The sequence below is a fragment of the Hippocampus zosterae genome, chromosome 5 (assembly GCF_025434085.1).
Source record: "Hippocampus zosterae strain Florida chromosome 5, ASM2543408v3, whole genome shotgun sequence".
NCBI lineage: Eukaryota > Metazoa > Chordata > Actinopteri > Syngnathiformes > Syngnathidae > Hippocampus > Hippocampus zosterae.
This window is the reverse complement of record NC_067455.1, coordinates 8,357,145-8,378,463: the sequence shown is the minus strand read 5'-3', so window position 1 is coordinate 8,378,463 and position 21,319 is coordinate 8,357,145. Positions and strand designations below refer to the sequence as shown.

The following is a 21,319-nucleotide window of genomic DNA, read 5'->3' as shown; positions in this document are numbered from 1 at the left end:
TTATTTTTTTCCCCTCCTGTATTTCCAGAATTTTTTGAGCATATTTACGGAACTTTAAAGATCCAAAATCTGTCCCCCCCCCCCCAAAAAAAATAAAAAATTAAAAGATGGTTTCCAGCTTTTTCCATTGAGTAATCAGCAGCAGCCTCACAGTGCAGCGGGTCCCGCCTTCCAATGTGGGGTTTGCATGTTCTTCCCGTGCCTGCGTGGGTGTTCTCCGGGTACTTCGGTTTCCTCCCACATTCCAAAGACATGCATGGCAGGTTATTAGAACACACTCGATTGTCTTGAGGTGTGAATCTGGGCGCTAATTTTTATTTGTCTATGTGTGTGCCCTAAGATTGGCTGAGAATCAGTTCAGGGTGTACTTCGCCGACTGCCCGAAGGCTCCAGCAAGCCCTGCGCACATGTGAGTATAATAAAAAAAATTACAAAAGAAATATATATAGTCGGGCGACCCGGTAGTCCAGTGGTTAGCACGTCGGCTTCACAGTGCAGAAGTACCGGGTTCGATTCCAGCTCCGGCCTCCCTGTGTGGAGTTTGCATGTTCTCCCCGGGCTGGCGTGGGTTTTCTCCGGGTGCTCCAGTTTCCTCCCACATTCCAAAAACATGCGTGGCAGGCTGATAGAACACTCGAAATTGTCCCTCGGTGGGAATGTGAGCGCGGATGGTTGTTCGTTTCTGTGTGCCCTGCGATTGGCTGGCAACTGATTCAGGGTGTCCCCCGCCTACTGCCCGAAGACAGCTGGGATAGGCTCCAGCACCCCCCGCAACCCTAGAAAGGATCAAGCGGCTCGGAAGATGAATGAATGAATGAATATATATATATATATACTGTATATATAGTTATTTTAAAAGTTAATCAAGCAGTAGGGGGCCGCATGTGGCCAGTTGCCCATCAATGTGGTATTGACGTCAATACTTTGAGAACACAGAAAGAGAGACAGAGAGACACCAGGGTGTAACTGTAAGGAGCTGAACCAAGAATGTATTTATCATGTAAATAATCAGCAGCAGCAGGATCAGCCAATGGCAGCATGTCTGATTAGCGGACCGAACCTGAACCCATTTTTGCTCCAACTGATCCATCTTCAAGTTAATTGATAAACTCACTTAGCAATCATCTTGATGGACAACTTATACGTCTTTTACACACACACACACACAACTGCCTTCTCGTGTTGTCATTGACATTGTCATTCCTGTTTGTGTATTTTTGTGGTGTTCCTCACTGTTATGAGTTCTTAGCTGACACTTGATACTCAACCTTTCTCCCAAATTTCAGAACAGTAGCAAGAAGCAATGATTAGAAAAACAATACAGTTCTCAAAACGTATAAGATGAATCACAACTTTTTTGTGTCTTCAGAACATAATGGATGAATGTGTGTTAATGTGTGTGTGCGCACGCGCGTTAATGACATCTGTGTTCTGCGCTGTCCTGGCTGGTCCAAATGGCCGCGTGATGAAGATTAAAGAGCGGAACAAGTATGATGGTGATGTGATGAGCAATTCATTGAGCTTCTCTTCTTCCTGTCGATAACAGCATAAGAAAACAGACTCATCATGCCCTTGTTAGCCACTGCTAATGTGCGCACAACAGCAGGAAATTATAAAATGAGCAACTATGCTCGGGACATACGGTGGACCGTTGCTTATTGCCCACTTACAAGAGGTGAAAATACAGTACGCGATACAGAGAGACCATATCATTCTTTTTTTTTCCTTTCTATAGTTTTTACCCCTGTGGCACAATTTAAGAAGATTAAAATGTAGTAAAAAGTATTTTTTTTTTTCCAAGTATTCCTTAGCGCTTGTTTTCACTCTTGCTGTCAAGTAAATGGAGACGCTCTCTTTCTTGTCCTCTGTTACTGCTTTGCGTAGTAATGTTTTGTTTTGCAATATTTTCATGCATTGATTGATCTAAAAAAAAAAAAAAAAAAGAAATGGTGATCAATGACTGGCAAATTATGACATTAGCATCAAACACCGATTTTACATGAAAATGCAAAATATCGGCCGATCTTGCCGCGGTCAACCAGATTGGTGGAAAGTCTCATATTTTATATATATACACAGTATATATGCAGGTGTGTGTGTATGTGTATATATATGTAAGCATACCTTTGATGAATCAAAATTAAACAATTGGTTTTACTTTGGATAACATGGATCGACATAACTGAATTACAACTACTTATGTTTACGGGCCGTCAATTTGAAATAATGTAAGGTTTTTGAATAAAGGCATAGAAATTTGTACAATTAATTGACTAAATCAAATCATAAACATCATGATTATTCAAATAATCCTTCGCGTCAGACCTACATTAAAGACTAGAATTTCTTTGTCAACTGCTTCCAGCAGAAGGTGGGCAAACCACGGCCCGCGGGCCAAATCCGTCCCGTTGGTCTTTTTAATCCGGCCCGCCGAAGGTTGGTACACAATTAAGGTTCGATGTCAACGACTGCATTCATTTCATTTGGACTTGTAATGACAGGCATTTCAACGCCAGGTGGCACAGTTACTTGAAGTTGCAGAGCATAGGGAGGAAGGGGGAGACGATACGGAAGCCCGCAGTAGCGCCAAGTCAAGCACATCCCGTTCGATACGACGGAATAATGTACTCTTAAAGTCTGAAAAACGTTCTCCAAAAATGCAAAATACTTCTTTTTAAATAAAGAAATCCAATTAATATTATGTCGAATTTAGTTCACCCCTTTGATCCGGCCCTCCATAATATTTTCTGGTTCTCATGTGGCCCTATGCAAAAAATAATTGCCCACCCGTGGCATACAGGAAACATAAAATACATATTTTTGTTTTTGTATTTGTTGTTAAATACCAATTCTAACCTATAATTGGAAACACCTTAGCTTGGCTAAAGGAATTTAGCATGGAATTATCAATAAGCCTAAACCATCAAACAACTGGTTCAAAAACAAAATTGTAGCAAGCACATTAGTAGTTTGTCTTTGGCAGAGAAATCGAAATGACTGAAGCAGTTATCCGATTAGGCTAACGATAGTTCCGCCGGGTGGGAACACAAGTGTGTTCGTGTGTTGCAGTCAGTGTGTCATTGTGTCACGAGTGCGTGTTTAGCATGTGCCCGGTGTGTCATTTGTGCGTCGCCCGTCTGTCGGCATGTTCGTGTCTCGTTAGCATGTCGTTAACGTATGGCGCAGTGTTGTTTGCGTGTGCTTCTTCACCACGCGACCGTCATGTCGCACATGGTCGACACTCTGACTTTGCGCACGTGCGCGCGCACGAGCGTGGCAAGTGTGCCAGTTTAGTGGTGCTAAAAGTGCATCCTCAGCTGTTTTCCCTGGGAAAGTGTTCCAAGCGCCCCTCCGCCTTCGCCTCCCTCCGTCCCCGCGGCATTTCTCCAGGTAGCGTTCTCCAAAGTCTCGCTATTAATAAGCAACATATTTGATTAGCTGTGTGCAGCAGTTGTCTGCGGACCCCCACACCCCCTCCCCCCACCCCCCAACCTCCAATACAAGCATGCCATATGAGCAGCGTGCCGTCCGGACTTGGCAGAATTATTTCAGGCTACCCTGAGGGTCCCCAACATGCTTTTTGGGGGTGGGTGCGCGCGGAGGTGTCGGGGGTGCGAACGTGCTGCTCACCGGCGCCAAAGCCTCAGGTGAGCTGAGAAGTTGTTTTGTGTTGGTGAATTGTAGTTCAAAGCTGTTATTTTTTTCTTTTTGAAAGTGTTGAGGTGTCAATTAGACGAGCAAGCAGCTTGCGGCACCTCCAAAGCCCACTCATTAACGCTACATACACACGCACACACAAAGTTACACACTTGTTTGTTTGTGCAACCAGCACACAGCATGCTGCAACAAGTTATGTTGTGTGTGTGTGTGTGTGTGTGTGTGTGTGTGTGTGTATAAAGTCGTGTACGTCGTGTAATCATCAGCTGTCGGTTGATTTCCATCAGAAATGTATATTGACATTATTGCGGGTTTTCTGATTGATAAAGATTATTTTACATCACCCTGACCTACGTTTACAAATTAAACAAATTCCTTTGAAATTCATCATCCGTGACGTTCACATTTTCTGCCCTCCGTTTGGTTGCTCAGGGTAAAAACTCTTCAAGCGTGAGACACGTCAGTAGCGATTTGCAAACCATGAATGTCCATGGTTCTGGCATGTTAATTGATAAATATTGATTGTGAACAGCTACATATGTTGTGCAGTATGTACAGTATTTCATTTTGTTGTTGTAATTTTAGTTTCTGTAATTGTAAAATGGGCGGCCCGGTAGTCCAGTGGTTAGCACGTCGGCTTCACAGTGCAGAGGTACCGGGTTCGATTCCAGCTCCGGCCTCCCTGTGTGGAGTTTGCATGTTCTCCCCGGGCCTGCGTGGGTTTTCTCCGGGTGCTCCGGTTTCCTCCCACATTCCAAAAACATGCATGGCAGGCTGATTGAACACTCTAAATTGTCCCTAGGTGTGAGTGTGGGCGTGGATGGTTGTTCGTCTCTGTGTGCCCTGCGATTGGCTGGCAACTGATTCAGGGTGTCCCCCGCCTACTGCCCGAAGACGGCTGGGATGGGCTCCAGCACCCCCCGCGACCCTAGTGAGGATCAAGCGGTACGGAAAATGAATGAATGAATGAATGAATAAATAATTGTAAAATGTATGCTTTTAGAGGTGGGTCCGTTTGGGCTTATTCAATGAATTATACACTACCTGCCATTGCTACAAAACTGAATGATGATCTTTTTTAATCTCATAATCATTACATACAGTATGTACAATTGTTTGTTTAAAGCCCTGTTTTAATACAAAGTAATTCTATATGTGTTTAAGCATGTTGGAGGAGTATTTTAAATCTAAAACTGAAACAATAAAAAAAAAACAACAACAATGGGATCATTATAACATGTTATTGCTATCTCGCAGATTTTGAAGCGATCAATTTTTATGGGTATTGTTGTATGATCTGTTTGTATGTTTTGCTGTTAAGCGTGTTTAAAGAAGCACTTGTGTGAAGGTTTAGAATTACCGCAACAACACTGCTAATTTCTGTTAGCCCCATCAATGGCATTTCACATTCAACGTTAACATTAAGCTAGCAGATTTGTACATGATTTGGTTGAGTACGTTGGTGTTTTTAAATATATAATTCTGAATTCTGAGAACTGTGCGAGAGAGAGTCTCCTTTTGGGTTTCTTTAAAGTGATGTTATATAATGGTAGTCTACTTTTTCTCAACAGTGAGCGAGTGAGAAGAGGTAATATGGAGTACTCTCAATTGGGTGTCACTGTTTTGGTCACAGGCCACATTGTGTACATAGTTTCCTTCGGAGGGACGTTATGACTTTGTTTTTAAATCATCTATCCGCGTCGTATGATTTCATGTGCAGTACACAACGAATTGATAGATAACTAGTGAGTTTGACCCGTATTGTAACACAAAAGTGGTGTGAGCCGAAAAGGAAACCAGCCCTGGACATGTTGCCGCCGGCACAGTCGAAGGCGCAAAGACTTCTCAAGTTTCCACAAACACCTTTTTATTCTTAACAAACTAACAGTTCCTCAACTTTGGCAACCGCCACTCAGGAGCACAGCGGTCGACTCCATGCCCCCCCACCCCCCAAAAAAATAAATAAATAAAGTGCTCTCCGGAAGTGGAAAAAGGTGACCAACTGACATAAGAAATTAAAGAGGCGCCACCGTGTGGCGTGATACCATATTACAATAATGGACTGTTACCGTATGAAAAAAATATGGTTTTAAGAGGTTCAAATGGGTTTGGAGGGATGAAACGACTTTTTTTTTCGTCGTTTGTTTTTGTTTCTTTTCATTTTGGGTCTGGAACAGCATAGCGTTGTTCAAGTCTTTGGCGCATCTTCATGTAGCTTTCCCTTCCACTATCTTTTCTGTTCTGATGCCAGCTGCCCCAGGAAGTGACTTGAACAGGAAGTCTTTTTTTTTTTTGCTGTGATTTTTTTGAAGTCTTTTTTTTTTGTCTTCATACCGCCAGCATAGAAAGTTGCTGACCAAGTTTCGAATCTTTGCTGTCAAAACAACAATAACGACGATGGGGGATCCCGCCATCCGAGCGGCGAGCTTGTCCTAGCGCTGATTACGCTCCCGACAGGCCACCGTTCGTCAAGCTCCGGCGCGGCTCGACGGGGCTCCCTGATGATTTAATTGCTCGCAAAAAGCTCGTTAAGGCTTCCTATCCATCATAAGTCGTTCGGCGAGCAGCAACTTCTGAGCGGGAACTTTTGAGCTGCGCTTGATGAGCAATTAGTGACGTGAAACCATCTTTCGATTGTTTGACTTTGGCTTCTTTGCTGAGGAATTCATCACATGGACGGATGCCGCTGTGCCGCAGAAAATGTTATGAACATCGGGAAATATAACATACATGAGGTGTCATGTCCTTCTAAGACAGCTTTTTTAAAATCCAGTATTCTGATTTGTGAGTCATTCTGGCCACCCTATTACGCAGATGTGCCCAGCACCGCTCAAGTTAAGTGAAAACAAAATTGGAACAATTGGTAGAATCCCATAACGCCCCTTCATTGACATCAAAGTCAGCAACAGGCTTTGAGTGAATTACCGAATGAGACAAATAATTCATACAACGATAAAATGAGAACAATTGCTAGGACTCTAGCTGATTATCCAAAGGATAAGCAAAACGCGCTTACAAAAATTAGATGCGAGAGGAGGAAAGAAATTACACCCATCAGTCTTCAAAAAAGTCAAATATGACCATAATGTTGTCTTGGAACGAATGTTTACGATCAGCTATGAGCGTTAGCTTCCATTCAGTTGGTGAAAAAAAAAATACCACAGACTCACTATCGAGGCAATTAGCTAGCTTACTAGCATAAACAACATCAGCTCGTTTCTGCTTCAGAATCAGAATCATCTTTTGGCCAAGTATGTAAAACACACAAGGAATTTGTCTCGGATAGTTTGAGCCACTCTGGTATTACAGTAACTAGCAATTATAGCAAAAGGAACATTTCGGACATAACATTTAGAAGAGCAGAAAGTGAAAAATAAGTACTTGTACTGTTGTATTTTTATTTTGTCTAGAAAGAAAAAAAACAATGTTCATTTTAATTATACCTTTACTAATGTACCAAATGTGTGTGCGTGTGTGTGTGCGCGCGTGTGTGTGTGTTTCAAAATAAATTAGACTGCAATCAATGGAAATATGAAATCTGCAGTATTTTTGTTCAAGGTTAGAATCTGATACCAGCCGATGCCTACTTGCAAGCGTCCATGGGTAATTTCATTGAACTAATTCAATCATCTTTGCGTCTCAGCGGCCATTTTTCAGATCATTTTTCTGACGATCCGGACTGACTGGAAACAAGACGAAGGCGAAGGAGCAGTCATCCGGCTGCTCGGAGGATCCTCATAAGACACCCTCAGCAGTTCTAGCAGGTGCAAAGTCAGAATTGGATGCTGTTTCGTATTAATTGGCGATCATTTGCAGAGCTCTTTTGCCAAGAGCGAGTCTTACAAGCCCCCAGCTGGGGTTGTCGGGGGGGGCAGGCCTGTTGGCATTGTGGCAGCATATGTTTCGTGCCAAGGACGCCATCCATTTGCATTTCTTTTCGGGGGGAATTTTACAAAGATGCTTTTGTGCGGCGGAGAGCGTTGCAATTAATCATGAGTGAAATGTATCGGCTGATGAAAAGCCATAATTCTACTTGGGGTTGCGGGGGAAAGTGGCAGCATCTGCACTGCAGCCGTGCCCCTCAACCTACACCCCACACAGCACCCCCTTTTTTTGGGGGATGATGAATGCGCCTTGAACGGCAAGCGGTTCAATATGCTGACAGGAAGAAAAGCAGCGGCGACGTCTTTTTGTGTTGTGCCATAAGTCATGAAAATAGTTCTGCGAAACAGGCGGCGCGTCATGTCGCACGCGTGTGATTGACGCGACATGAAATATGACTTTGACGGACTCACTTTTCAACCTAGCGCACGGCACTGTCGCTATCTTTCAGGACTTTTATAGAGCCAGTTTAACAATTTGGTGGTCAGAGTTGGAGTTAGACTTGTGTTTGGAAGAATGGGGTAGAAATAGGGATTGGGGTTCAGATTTGGGTATTAAGATTAATGGGTTATGGTAGGGGTCTGGGATGGGAGTTAATTGTTCGGATTTGGATTAAGAGTGAGGGTGTGTGTGTGGTCAGGAGTGTACAATTAGGAGAACGCAGTCGACGGGTAGTCTGCTGACTGCTGCCAAGCCGACGGCGAGAGGTTTTGGCGGGTGGCGGCATGCTATTATTATTTTTTGTTATTATTATATATTTTGGGTTGGCATATACTGCAGCGGGGCGGCCCGGTAGTCCAGTGGTTAGCACGTCGGCTTCACAGTGCAGAGGTACCGGGTTCGATTCCAGCTCCGGCCTCCCTGTGTGGAGTTTGCATGTTCTCCCCGGGCCTGCGTGGGTTTTCTCCGGGTGCTCCGGTTTCCTCCCACATTCCAAAAATATGCATGGCAGGCTGATTGAACACTCTAAATTGTCCCTAGCTGTGAGTGTGAGTGCGAATGGTTGTTCGTCTCTGTGTGCCCTGCGATTGGCTGGCAACCGATTCAGGGTGTCCCCCGCCTACTGCCCGGAGACAGCTGGGATAGGCTCCAGCACCCCCCGCGACCCTAGTGAGGATCAAGCGGCTCGGAAGATGAATGAATGAATATACTGCAGCGGTCTCATGTCCACAAAAAACGATTTGAGAAAAAAAAAAAACCAACAACAAAAAAGTAGGTCACCTTTCGTCGACATGACCGGCCCGTAAATACCCCGCCCATTCGGGCATATTTTTCCCAAATTCCCATAGGCCACCTGTATATATTAATAAGGTGGGGAAAGTTTGTGGTTTGCGTCAGGGTTAGTGGGTTAAAGTAGTTTTAAAGTACGTTTAGGACTAGAGGTTAGACCGGGGTTGGCAACACGCGGCTCCAGAGCCACATGTGGTTCTTTAGCGACATCTAGTGACTCCCTGGAGCTTTTATAAAAAAAAAATGTTTGAAAATGGAAAAAGATTTTGATCGTAGGCTAATATGGCTCAAATAGATATCGATACATGTTGCAGCTTCGAAAAAGGAGAGCTGTGGTGTTTTTTTTTTTAAACATATGCTTTATGCTTTTAACAGTCTCGACAAACACAGACACGTCTGCGTCCGACCCCGTGCCTTCTCTCTTCTCGTTCAACTCGAGAGGCGTTCAAAGACTGACTCCAAAAAAACGGAAATTCATGATGACTTCATTGACACTAAGAAAAGCGAAAATAATGCACCAAAACAAAAAAATCAAGCGAGGAAATCACAAAATAAATTTTAGAGGGGCGCTTGTGAATACACAACAAAGGAGTGAATAACAAACAATTCTGAGAGTCTCCTACATACAAACAGCATGTTTCCTTCATTCTAAGTTTTATAGAAGGCATTTATTTTTTTGCGTCTCCAGACATATTTGTTTTTTGTGTGGGGGGGGGGGGGGTTTATGGCTCTTTAAACATTTTGGCTTGTCGACCCATGGACCAGACTGAGGAGTTAGAGCTGTGGTTAAAATTGGGGTTAGTTTTGTGTTGGGGTAAATGCATTGGTAGTAGGAGTTAGAGCTAAAATAGGAGCATAGGTTTAGAGTTGGGTTACGGATCAGGATTAGAAGTAAAAGATTCAGGTTGTCTTCAAAAGTGACACTTTTGACTGTCTTTGTTTTTGACCTACCGCGTGTCGTCGCTGCCATTTTTCAGGACGTCTAATTGAGCCAATTAAGCAATTAATTTAGTGTTGGGATTAGAGGCGCTTCAGCTCTTATGTGTAGCGAGACCAAAGCGGTGGTCCTGCCAAGCCATGGACATGCTCCAGGTTTTTTTTTTTGTCCTTAGGCGAGGTGGCTCCAGATGGATGAGCGGGTTTAGGGACTCTGCAGTGCGGTGGCCAACTGGTCCAAAACTGCCACGCTGAGCCCAGAGCTAGCAGACTTCTAACATTTCCTTTCTGTTTACTTTGGTTTTGCTGCTTGTCGGCAATCACCGCAAGGGATTAACCTCCAGGCATCACTAGAGAAGTTGATTTATGTAGCATTTAATCACAACAGAGTCTCAAATGGCTTCACGAGTCAAGAACATACAAAAGTCAAAAACATGGTCTCGACCCGCATAAGGTCAAGTAAAAGCACAGCTCAGAGCAAACTCATTTATGTGGGGAGGGAAGGAAATTTTCAAGGGATCACAGATGAAGGGATCCATTTTCCAGAATGATCAGGTTGCAATGGATGCCGAGTGGGCGATATTTATCAAACGATATGATGTTGTATATTCTTGTGGTCCTGCATGAGTCCCCTTTCTCCCACGGTATAAAGTGTGAGTGGCGTCGTTCACATCAGCGGTTAGTGCAACAGCAACATGCTGTTAGCTAGCTAGCTATGCCTGCACTACATCCTGAAAATGTTTCTTCCCTCCGGATATGTCTGCTAGTGTGGCCGCTTTCGAGTGCCTCATTGTTGAACGTGAAAGTGCGCACGTCATGGGGGCAAATGCGCGAGTGCGAGGAGTTTATTCGATGTAATCTGACTTGACATCAGTATGCGAACCAGGTGTTTAGGTTCACCCGGCCACTTTAGAGCGCCACGTTGTTGGCCGTGAGTGCGCGCACATCACACAGACAGAGGCGGAATAATTAGATCGTTTTTTGTTTTGTTTTGTTTTGGGTTTTTATCCATATTTGACAGTACAGTATTGTTAAAACACTTTTCCCTGAGGTGTGTCAAATTTACAAGACCTTCTCACTTTACACGGCTTGGAACGGTTGGAGAATAGGGGTTAGGGTGAGAATCGTGTTTTGGTTCGAGTTGGATTCGAGGTGAGTTATGGGTCAAGATCCTCAGTGTTCCAAACATGAAATGAAATCCTTTGATCAAAGCCAGTGATACGATTTGTTGCACTCTTGCATCATATATTATATTTGTAGAAATGCGTGTTCCTCCCTCTGAGGACTGAAAAGATAAGTAAAAGGTGTGAGGGCCTTCCCTTCAATTTATCAGCAAACACAATTGAGCCCCTGTGGACACTAGATGCAATCCTCACACCCTCCCCCTGCAACAAAAAAAAAACTTTTGACAACTTTTTCCTCTGACACCTCACATTCTCTCCCTTGCTCCATGCATCTGGGGCGTTAGGAGCACTGCATCCCCCGCCTTTTTTTTTTACTGTCCCGATTCCCCTCTTCTAAATGTACAAAACGCCTCTCATCAAAGCTTTCATTAACAAGGAAGGTTAATTAAAAAATAAATGCGTAAACATCAATATCAGCGTCGGGGCGATGCATAATGCGGCGTAATGATGTTTGAGGGGCGCTTTCGCACCTCGCTGGGACCCCTTGGTACCTCTCAGGCGCTTGCTTATGTTGTAAGCCTTTGTTGTGTGACAACAAAGAGAATGATGTTAAATTCATCAGCGGATGAATATTTCAATTGCGTTTGCTTTATAGTTGAGCCGCTGTTGGCATTTCCATTTTGCCTCCATATGTGCAGCCATGTTAAGTGCAATCATTACCATTTTCTACCTGGGGGTCTGCCAGGGAAGGGACGAGGGGGGGGGGGGGTTAACGGTCCCCACTGATAGCTCTATTCTGCACACGAGGGGAGGCGCTCATGCATCTTTTAAAAGGTGTGTTTGAGGCACCTACACGGCTATTATTCTCCTGTGTGTACGTGAGCATGTGTAGACGCGCGTGTAAGTGTGCAAACAGCTGAGTCACGGCCTTTGTGGACACGTCAAGTTGCATTAAAAGTCTAAATGAGACTTAGTGTCTTTATAACACATCGGAAACTATAAAGGGATTGATTCGTTGTAGTTCGACCAGTGACAGGGGAAAATCTGTGATCTCGAGAGACTGTATTAAAAAAGTAGATTTACTCCTCTCGCATACTTTAAACACATGTAAACTTATTCAAGGTGCATTTGAAAATATTCCTCGGCACCTGCTCTAACTCTCGAGCTGTCAAGAAGTCATGTTGAGGAAATTTTAAGACTTTTCTCCAAATCGTAGGCAAAGCATCAACCAAACCAAGTGATTTTGTGCCATCAACGTCTGCTAGCTTAATGCTAACATGTCTTTCAGCAAATCGTGGAAGCTAATTCGCTATCGTCCGCTATCATCATCGCTATCATTGACTCATGGTACATAACTTCTCATTTCAGCTGCCCACCACTTTATGGAACTTAAAAATATCCCTCACGTCCTATTTACTCATTTTTCTGGACGATAACGCGCTCTTACTATCTAGATTAATTTTCCCACTGTTGTGAATGAAGTAGGAAGTTAACTGGAAACAAATTTGCCAAACATTGGCGAGACTGGAAGTACATCATGGACAACTTGTCCATTATGCCTTACATGTTAATTAACACAGAAGTGTTTGTAAATCTCATATATTCATATTGTAATGAGTGTACAAAAGATGAACCGCGATATAGCCGGGTTTACTGTATGGAATGTGGTGTAATTTTTTTGTCTTTTGTTCTTTTTCTTGTAACACATGTAACACAAGCCTTTCAAAAAAAGGGCAAAGAAAAAGCAACACACAGGGTTCTTTTATGTTTTGACATCAAGCTGGGTGTAGGGTTGAAATATTTCAAATTCCAGGTTGTGCGAGCTAATGCTACAGAAGTCGCTAACAAAAAGAAGTTGGCTAATCATCATTGCCTTCTATGCAATGAGGCCATACAAACACACACGCGCGCGCACACACACACCGTTTTGATGAGCCTCACACAATCATTAGCATGCTAATGCTACTTAATAGCTCAACACACACTTTGAGTGACAAGTCAATTGGCTGATTGTTGATTATGCCTAGCCAAGGCCTTCATGGCTACCAATTCTATCGTTCTTTTATTAGGTACACTTGTCTAATGACACCTGATAATAATAACAACGCTAACATTTTGATTGACAGTCACAGAGGTGTCAATTAATAATACTATGATTGACGTTTTTCTGTTTTGTTAGCTTCCTGAAGGTCAAAATATGAGGAACAGATCTTTGTTTTGCAAGGCCTATAATAGGCAGGTGTCCATTTTTTTTTGTTAAAACGCACATTGACATTTACAGTATAACAAGGTGAGAAGAAAAAAAAATAAAGAATTTTTCAACATGTAGAGTTAATCAAAAATACTTAATCTTCAACCAGCATGAATGAATATTTAAAGTATGATGTTGTTTTTTTCACAAAATTATTTTTATTACACACTTAAAACTTGATGTGTTAAAATAAATAACCCAATATGGGTTATTACATTTTTCTTTTTCTTTTTTTTTTTTTTTTTAAGGTGACCATTTTCATCGTAACTCACGACGACGGTTTTGTCATCGAAACGCATCATGATGCTGTCCAAATAATTCTGGACACCAGAAGAGTGGTCACTTAAATGGCTCTCGTTCTTTTCCTTGCCCATTTATAGGATCATAAATGTCTCATTGACGTCTCTCGAACGCCACATTGACCTGGCGCTAGCACGTGCGCAATCAAAACCGCCGCTATTGTCGCTCAATGTGAATTGCTTGCAGCTGCATTGACCCGGCTAATTTGCTAAAGCTAATTCGCTAAAGCTAATTTGCTCGTGTTGGGTTTAAGTGCGCTCCAGGAGGCGCAGCTGCCCTGGAGGGAGGCCTTCGTTTCCCCCAATGGCGCAGGGAGTTATTTAGCATAAGTGCCTGCTATGGGGCACAGGTGGCCAAACCAAGAGGGCGAGTGCCACCCCCCTTGTCAGGGCCCCTGAGTGTCTCAAACGTGAGTGGGGTGGGGGGGACGGTTTAAGGAGGGTAATCAGGGTCGTGATCTGATCAGAACGGGCAGGCCTGCAATTAATGTGAAAAGGAGCCGAAAGGTTCGGCAGCTGGCAATTAAAACGACGTCGTTCGGCGTCGCTCTGGCCTGGAACCGCGTCCCGTTGATGCTCGCCTCCGTGGGAATGAATGAGAATGCAATTCCAGCGCAATTCAGCGGCGCGCGAACGCAGATGTCGACTCTTGAGCGGCTCAATTGACTTCTGAATGGGGAGCATAGGTTGTCAATGGTGTCAATCATCCGCTGATTAGGCTTTGGGCACCAGCCACAATGAACGCCAAATGACACGAATGGGAAGAACGCGCATTTCCGCTTGCCTTTTGGAATTCAAATTAATTTGATTACTTTTTTCATTTATTGAATTAGAGAGCAGAGGTCGAATGGATGAATGCCCAAACGAATGAATCAATAACATTTCTTATTGATTCATGTACTTTTTGATTCAATTACTTAAACAAAATACATTTTGGATAAATGTATTTTAATGATGTTTATTTCTGCTATTATTTTCATCTAATTGTACTATGATTATTAATTAATTTGTTATGTATTGTTTGTTTTAATAGATAAGTGTTTATAATTTCTCTTAATGATTTTTTAACTTGGATAAACTGAGTCAAATAAAAATATATTTTACGAAACATTTTACACTATAATATTTCAATGTAATGAATTTTGCATTTAAAAAAATGAAAATAATTATGTATTATCATATTTATTGAGAGGGATTTTGGTTATTTGGGGGATTTCATAAATAATTGACTTTTATGTATTTAACATTGAAGTAGAACAATAATTCAAATCAAATTAGATTCCTTTTATTTCAAATTAGGCCTCCATTTATTTTTGTCTTGCTATAATTACATTTCTAGTTTATTAGATGAAATTTGAATCAATAATACATTATGTTAAAAGTGCTAATTTAAATGACTGTGTATATAGATAAACTGGGTGATTGCAGTCGTCATCTGTGGCGAAATCCAAGATTTCAGAATTCACCCAAGTAATAAAAACAAGAGAAAGTTCAATCTGTTGCTTCCTGTAGGTGTCCCGATACATTTATCTTTTGTTGCATTTTGTGTGTCAACGTGTTCCCAGGTGGACACTCCCTATTCCACTGACCCGATGCGTTATCTTCTTAATTGGCGTCACGACAGCCCGCAGCAGCCACCAGCACCACCATCCTCATCATCCTCATCATCATCACCACCACGTCTGCTTCCTGTCGAGCAGTAATGACGTATGTTGAATAATTGAGCGTCATTATCAAAGACGAAGCCTGGCTTGTTGTGTTGTGCTGTGAAAAGTTGCTGTGATGTCGGGCACTCATGACTTATTCACCGGCGCCTCCATCCTGTTTGTCTTCGTTTTTCACGCCACGCAAACAGCAAAAATGACACGAGATGAAAAAAAAGTAGCATTCCACTGTGGGGAAAAGTGAGTGTTTACAGCAGCGGTCCCCAAACAGCGGGCCGCGGGCCATTCTGCAGCGGGCCGCACAGCGGAAAAAAGTTCCAGTGCTTTATTTATCATCATCCGAGGCTGGAAAAGTATTTTATTTTGAAAAGTGACCAGATTCTCTCGGTTACATCCACCTATGACTGACTTTTAATGCATCTCAAGATATTAATCATGTTGATCGCATAACCCCTGGATTAACCCCATCAACTTGCAAAATGACTAAAAACACATTTCACAGACGAATACCTAGGTGCGACCTATTGAAATCTAGATTTGTCACCACAGGTAATTCCCACTTTGCACGATATTTAAATGTGGAGATATTTTGACTTTTTTTTGAAAGTCTTTGCAGATTTGTAAATGTAAATTGTTTCAAAAAATAAAAAGTACCCGTTAATTTTGTTTTATTAACTATCCTGTGTAGCAGCCTATAATTCTTGCACAACAATCAAAGTGAGTCACAAAACAACTTTTAGACCTTTTATTTGAAGAAGAAGAATTGTTCACTGTATTTTACCAAACTTCTTTTTGTTATGAACATACTAATCTACAACCAGTTCAGGGTGTCCCACACCTGCTGCCCAAAGACGGCTGGGCTAGGCTCCAGCACCCCCCGCGACCCTCGTGAGGAGAAGCGGATTAGAAAATGGATAGATGGATGGATAAACGACACTAAAAAGTCTACACACCCCCTGTTTAAAGGCCAGGATTTTGTGAGATATAAAAAATGAGACCAGGATTTAAAATTTAAAAAAAAAAAAACATCGCTAATGTGACCTGTAAACTGTTCAACTCGAATGAAAAAAACAGGAATATTTCAGGAATATTTTCTAGAGATATAAACAAACAATTCCGATCATGAGTCTGCACATGGAATGATGGAGGATACACAAAGTATCACCTTGGTCAAGGCAGGCTGTGCCTTGACCAAAAGCACTTAAACAAATCGACAACATGCATCCGCATAAATCTACACACATACACACGCCACATTTTTTGCATCACACCACAGGGAGGCCCAAAAGTCATCTGACACAACAACATAATGGAGTTGTGGTTTACTTTGCATGTGTGTGTGTGTGTGCGTGTGTGTGTGTGTGTGTGTGTGTGTGTGTGTGTGTGTGTGTGAGTGTGTGTGCGTGTGTGTGTGTGTGTGTGTGTGTGTGTGTGTGTGTGTGTGTGTGTTAGGGAATTTGCATCTCTGTGCCCGCGTGCATATTAAATCAGGCTGAGGTCATTTCATAATTTTATTATTCTGTTTATGATCAAATTGATCAAAAGATGTAGACCTAAAGTAAGCCTTTGCAGTACAGAGCCGAACTAATGTTATTGATTCATAATAATGTCGTTTATATTCGCATATATTTGAAAAGTAAGTGAAGTGTTTGATTGGCTTGCAGATGAGTTGAACTATCGCTTTGCAAAATGTTGTCAAGGTAGAGAAATGACTTTTTTTTTGTAGTCGTTTATTTGATTCTGTTTTGAAACATGATTTTGAATACATTTTTCTTTTTCTGATATCCTGTCTTGATAGTCCTCCTGTTCTTTTTTTGTCTCTTTTCTATCCGTTTCCTTTTCTTCTTCCCTCTCATGACTTTCCTTCTTTCATCTATTTTCTCTCATTTTCTCAGTCCTTATCCGCATTTTCTTTTTGCTTTTTCTTCCCCACCCCTCTTTTTTTTCCTCGCAGCTCTTCTTTCCCCATTTCCTCTCCTTCTCTTTCCTTTACCTCATTTTTATCCTTTAATTTTCACTTTTCCTGTTGATTCCTTTCGATTTTTGTTCTTATTAATTTAATTTTTAAAAAATTAATAATTTAATTTAATTTTTAAGAATTAATAAATTAATTTAATTTAAAAAATTTAATAAATTATTAATTAATTAAATAAATTAAATTTATTTAATTTATTTCCTTTTTCCTGTCCTCGCCTTTCTTTTCCTTTGCTCTTTTTCCATTTCTATTTCCATTTTCCACTTCTTCACCTTTCCTTTTCTTAACTTGTTTCCCTTTCCCCTTCTTTGCTTTCCTTGTTCCCCCCCTCTCCAATTATACTTTCTTTTCCTTTTATTTTACTCGCTACTTGTCACCTCGTGTCGAACAGTCACATTGTTCCCGCGCATTTCCCGCTTTAACCTCCAAAGAAGTGGAGAGTGTTAGCGTTTAGCGTTACCGTGATAAAATAATCATGTCCCGCCCCTAACCTCGGGGACATATTGTCCCGTGTGGGCGTCCCCTTTGGGACAGACGGACCCGCCGTGGGGAGGCCCAGCGGGTGAGCGAGGAGCTGATGAAACGGAGATCGGGTAATGAAGGCATGGCCCGTGGCTTCCGCGGCCTCGCCATATGTTGAGCCAAATGCAAATTGCAGCCCCCCCCCCTGCCCCCCCCCCAGACCCGCACCGCCACCCCATCTCCAATCCAAACAAATTTTTCATCTTGATGCATGCTAATGTGTTTATAAGTGTGCACTTATTAATATCAAAACATGCATTTAGGCCAGGGAATGGTGATGAGGCTTCATGTTTTGCTGTGCTGGGAATCCCTCACTAGCCTTAATATACTGTAGTTCCATGTACGTATCATGAGTTGGCCGTTTTGTGGTGCTGGCTGGCTGGCTGGTTAGTTGAAAGTTTGGCTTCTTGGATGTAACTGGTGTATTTGCCAGGTGTGAAATACCTTTTTGGCTCGTTAATTTATTCAATGGGCTTCAATATAAGAAAACAGAACAGTCAATACAAGTTTTTCAAGAAAAAAAATGTCATTTAGTTGATGGGTCAATTGATTTATTGGTGAAGGAAGGTGATTGGTTGGCTGGGTGTGATGTTGGTTATTTGTGTGGTTGATTTATCTATTGATTGGTTCGGTGGTCTGTAAATTGCTTCATGGTCATTTGTTCAGTCAGGTTGGTTATTTGGTGTGTCAATCAGTAAGGATGTTTGGAATCATTAATTCAATAATCGCTAATGTTAGCAGAGTCATCATGCCCAGGGAAGGTGGTTGCTTTGGTGGCGTGGGCACATGTCAGCCTTGGTACATGTGCGCCAACGACTTCATCAGCAGCTGGACCAGACTGCTGGGTGACTCAACCCCCATGACCCAGGTGTGGTGCATAATGGAGGGACTCTGCCAAATGTTATTTCTGGAAACAAATGTCCTCTTTTTTTCTAATTTCTTATTTAAGCATCACATTACCACCTTCCATCTCTCTTAGCGCCATTTTGGTGCCAATCACACATTGAGGTTAGGTAAAACGCCTCTTGATTCACAGCTTTCATTTAGCGCATTGCTTTTTGGCACTGCATTGTTGAGTATTGCTATTGTAACGCATGCTGGAGTGCAAATCTCTTACGCCAATGATCTCTATGACGACCGCATCCACGTTGATTGGACATTTCATTTATGATGCAATAAAAGCTCCCAAAACCAATAGGCAGCTTGTTTGACCTTCAGTGTGTGTGTGTGTGTGTGTGTGTGTGTGTGTGTGTGTGTGTGTGTGTATAAGAGCAGAATGGCAAAGAAAAAAGAAAGACAGCCAATAGCATCGCAGCACCGGCCTCTACTCCTGTGATTGACAAGTAGGAGGGGCTAATACGAGAGGGGCAAAACGGTACGATAAATAAAATACTGGTGGGGAAAAGACAAATTGGAGCATTTCGCAGCAGTACAAGTATATGATTTAAGTTTTATTATCACATATCAAATAATTATAAAGCAGTGCATATATATCTGGATCTTTTAATTTTTATTGTACCGTACTACAAATGAACTCTGTACAGACTTGAATGTGAGCTACAATGGCGCCCCCTTGTGAAGGTTAGCTGAATGTTTTCACTCAGGTCCTGTAATAAATATTTTAATTCATGTCAACATTAAACACGTGAAACAAAAATATTATCTGTTTTTATTTTTCATTTACCTTTGAATTGACGCATATATAATTTTAACATTTATATCATTTCGTATTTGTTATAATCCTACGATTGAAATTTCTGGATTATCAATACTTTTCCTTTTTAAATATAGTTTTCGTCGATTTTTATTTCTTGTTTTAAGAACCATGCAGTAGTTGAACGCGTTTAATTAATTTAATTATTTCATTAAAATTAATTGCAACGGTTCATTATGAATTTACAGTCATTGTCAACCGACTTTTCGTGCAGTTTGACGAGGACAGTAACCACTTTTGTCCAGCAGAGAGCAGCAAATAACAGCGTGTCAATTTGAGGCCTGACTTCAATGCAGTGACTCCAATGGATTGATGCTTTGCTATTTATTTAACAAACTGCCATATTCACTGATATTATCATAATATTAGGTTATGAAATGATAATTTTACACCCTTTGTATTAAAAACACACCCTTCGCTTTCCTTCCCACTTCTCCCACGAGTACCATTCCCTTGGGGAGGTCGTTGCGCCATAATTGGCACATTGAAAATTCCGCCTTTTGTCCCGTAGCGCATTCTTTTCAAAGCTTTGCCACTAAAGTGCACTTTAAAATGAAATAATATTCATAATCATCATGATCGGGTGCTGGTTGGAGCAGGTTCATTAATTATGCATATGCATGAAGCGGAACCCCCCCCCCCCCCGCCCCCCCAACCCCCTCTTCTTTGCCCTCCGCCATGTATGGAAATTGAAGCATTTTGATTCGAAACTTGCTTTGAGCTGAGTCGACTACGAATCAATACAAGTGACAGTTCTGCAAACTCTTATTTCATTGTTGCGAAATGCGGGGAAATATGTCATTGAATTAATTTTTCACCTTGAAATTTTGAGTTCACCCAACTTTCATTTTTACAGTGTAAAAAAGGACAAAACTAGTCACACTTTCATTTCAAAATGTTCACAATGACATTAAGTATAAAAATGAATAGAAGCTCCAAAAATGCTATGTGACATTACACTTTGTCTGTGTGTGTGTGTGTGTCTGCCTCCTGGTCTAGAGTCTAGACTATTCTATAGTCCTTCCTTTAAAGACTATAGACTTTAGTTTAAACCCCAGCTCAAATCGTCACCTAGCAGGCAAACATTCCAATGCTTCTCGAATTCGACTGAATTGTACAGAGCAAATACCCAGGCAACACAACATCGCAGTTTAGGAATTCCTATCTTTAGCTGTACCAGCCACAAAGCGCTACCATGTAACATACCCTCACAGAGACATTTATCCCCTCCGATCCTCTTGTTGGATCCCAGGAATGTCGTCATGTGGGATGAGCTTTTCTTCACCAGTCAGGATTTACAGTTAAACCAATTATTTTAACAGCGCTTTAGACACACACAGGCACCATAAAATCGCCAGAACCATTTTTTAATCATTTAAAACAATGATATGGTGTGTGTGGTTGTGTGTGTGTGTGTGTGTGTGTGTGTGTGTGTGTGTGTGTGTGTGTGTGTGTACACATGACTGTTTTCATATCACTGACTGCAGGTTGTTTTGTCATAATTATGAGGGAAAACGCTGTGAAGTGTGATGTTCACATGACTTGGATTGACCTTTAGTATTCCTGCACACACACACACATACACCCAGCGACAATCTGTTCTTTGTTGAATTCTGAGACTTTCAACAATAGGTTTTCCCCATGCATAGGAAATAATGTAAAACCCTTAACTATTTGGCCTTACGTTTGAAGTAAGAAGTGTTGTCCTTGTGAAAATACCACATAGAGGGGCATTTTGCAGTGTTAAAAAGACTCCTGGTGAGATTTGAATATTGCCTCATTTTACGAGTCCCTTCCCACCTCGAGTCTCTGATTAAAGCCACGCCCCTCATAAATATACACAAATACGACTCTCAAACATGGTAACTCAACTTGGCATGTCATTATGAAAGTGATAAATCACAGAGAACGCACGCTTCAGCAGCAATATAGGTGCGCTAATATCAGTGCAAACATGTAGGGCACTCGCTACGGCTGCTATGTTGCTAGCATGACTTATTAGTGATGGAACGTTACTATGACACTAAATGTTAGCAGTTTTGAATTTTCTTTTTTTAAATGTACA

The 21,319-nt window shown here is 41.8% G+C and overlaps 1 long non-coding RNA gene across 1 annotated transcript; it reads left to right on the top strand.

Moving 5' to 3' along the window:
- The first annotated feature begins 328 nt into the window (after positions 1-328).
- On the top strand, positions 329-15,978 carry LOC127600964 (uncharacterized). Its single transcript, XR_007962453.1, has 3 exons — positions 329-409; positions 7,301-7,421; positions 14,945-15,978. It is a non-coding gene; the product is annotated as an uncharacterized LOC127600964 (long non-coding RNA).
- Positions 15,979-21,319: the final 5,341 nt, after the last annotated feature.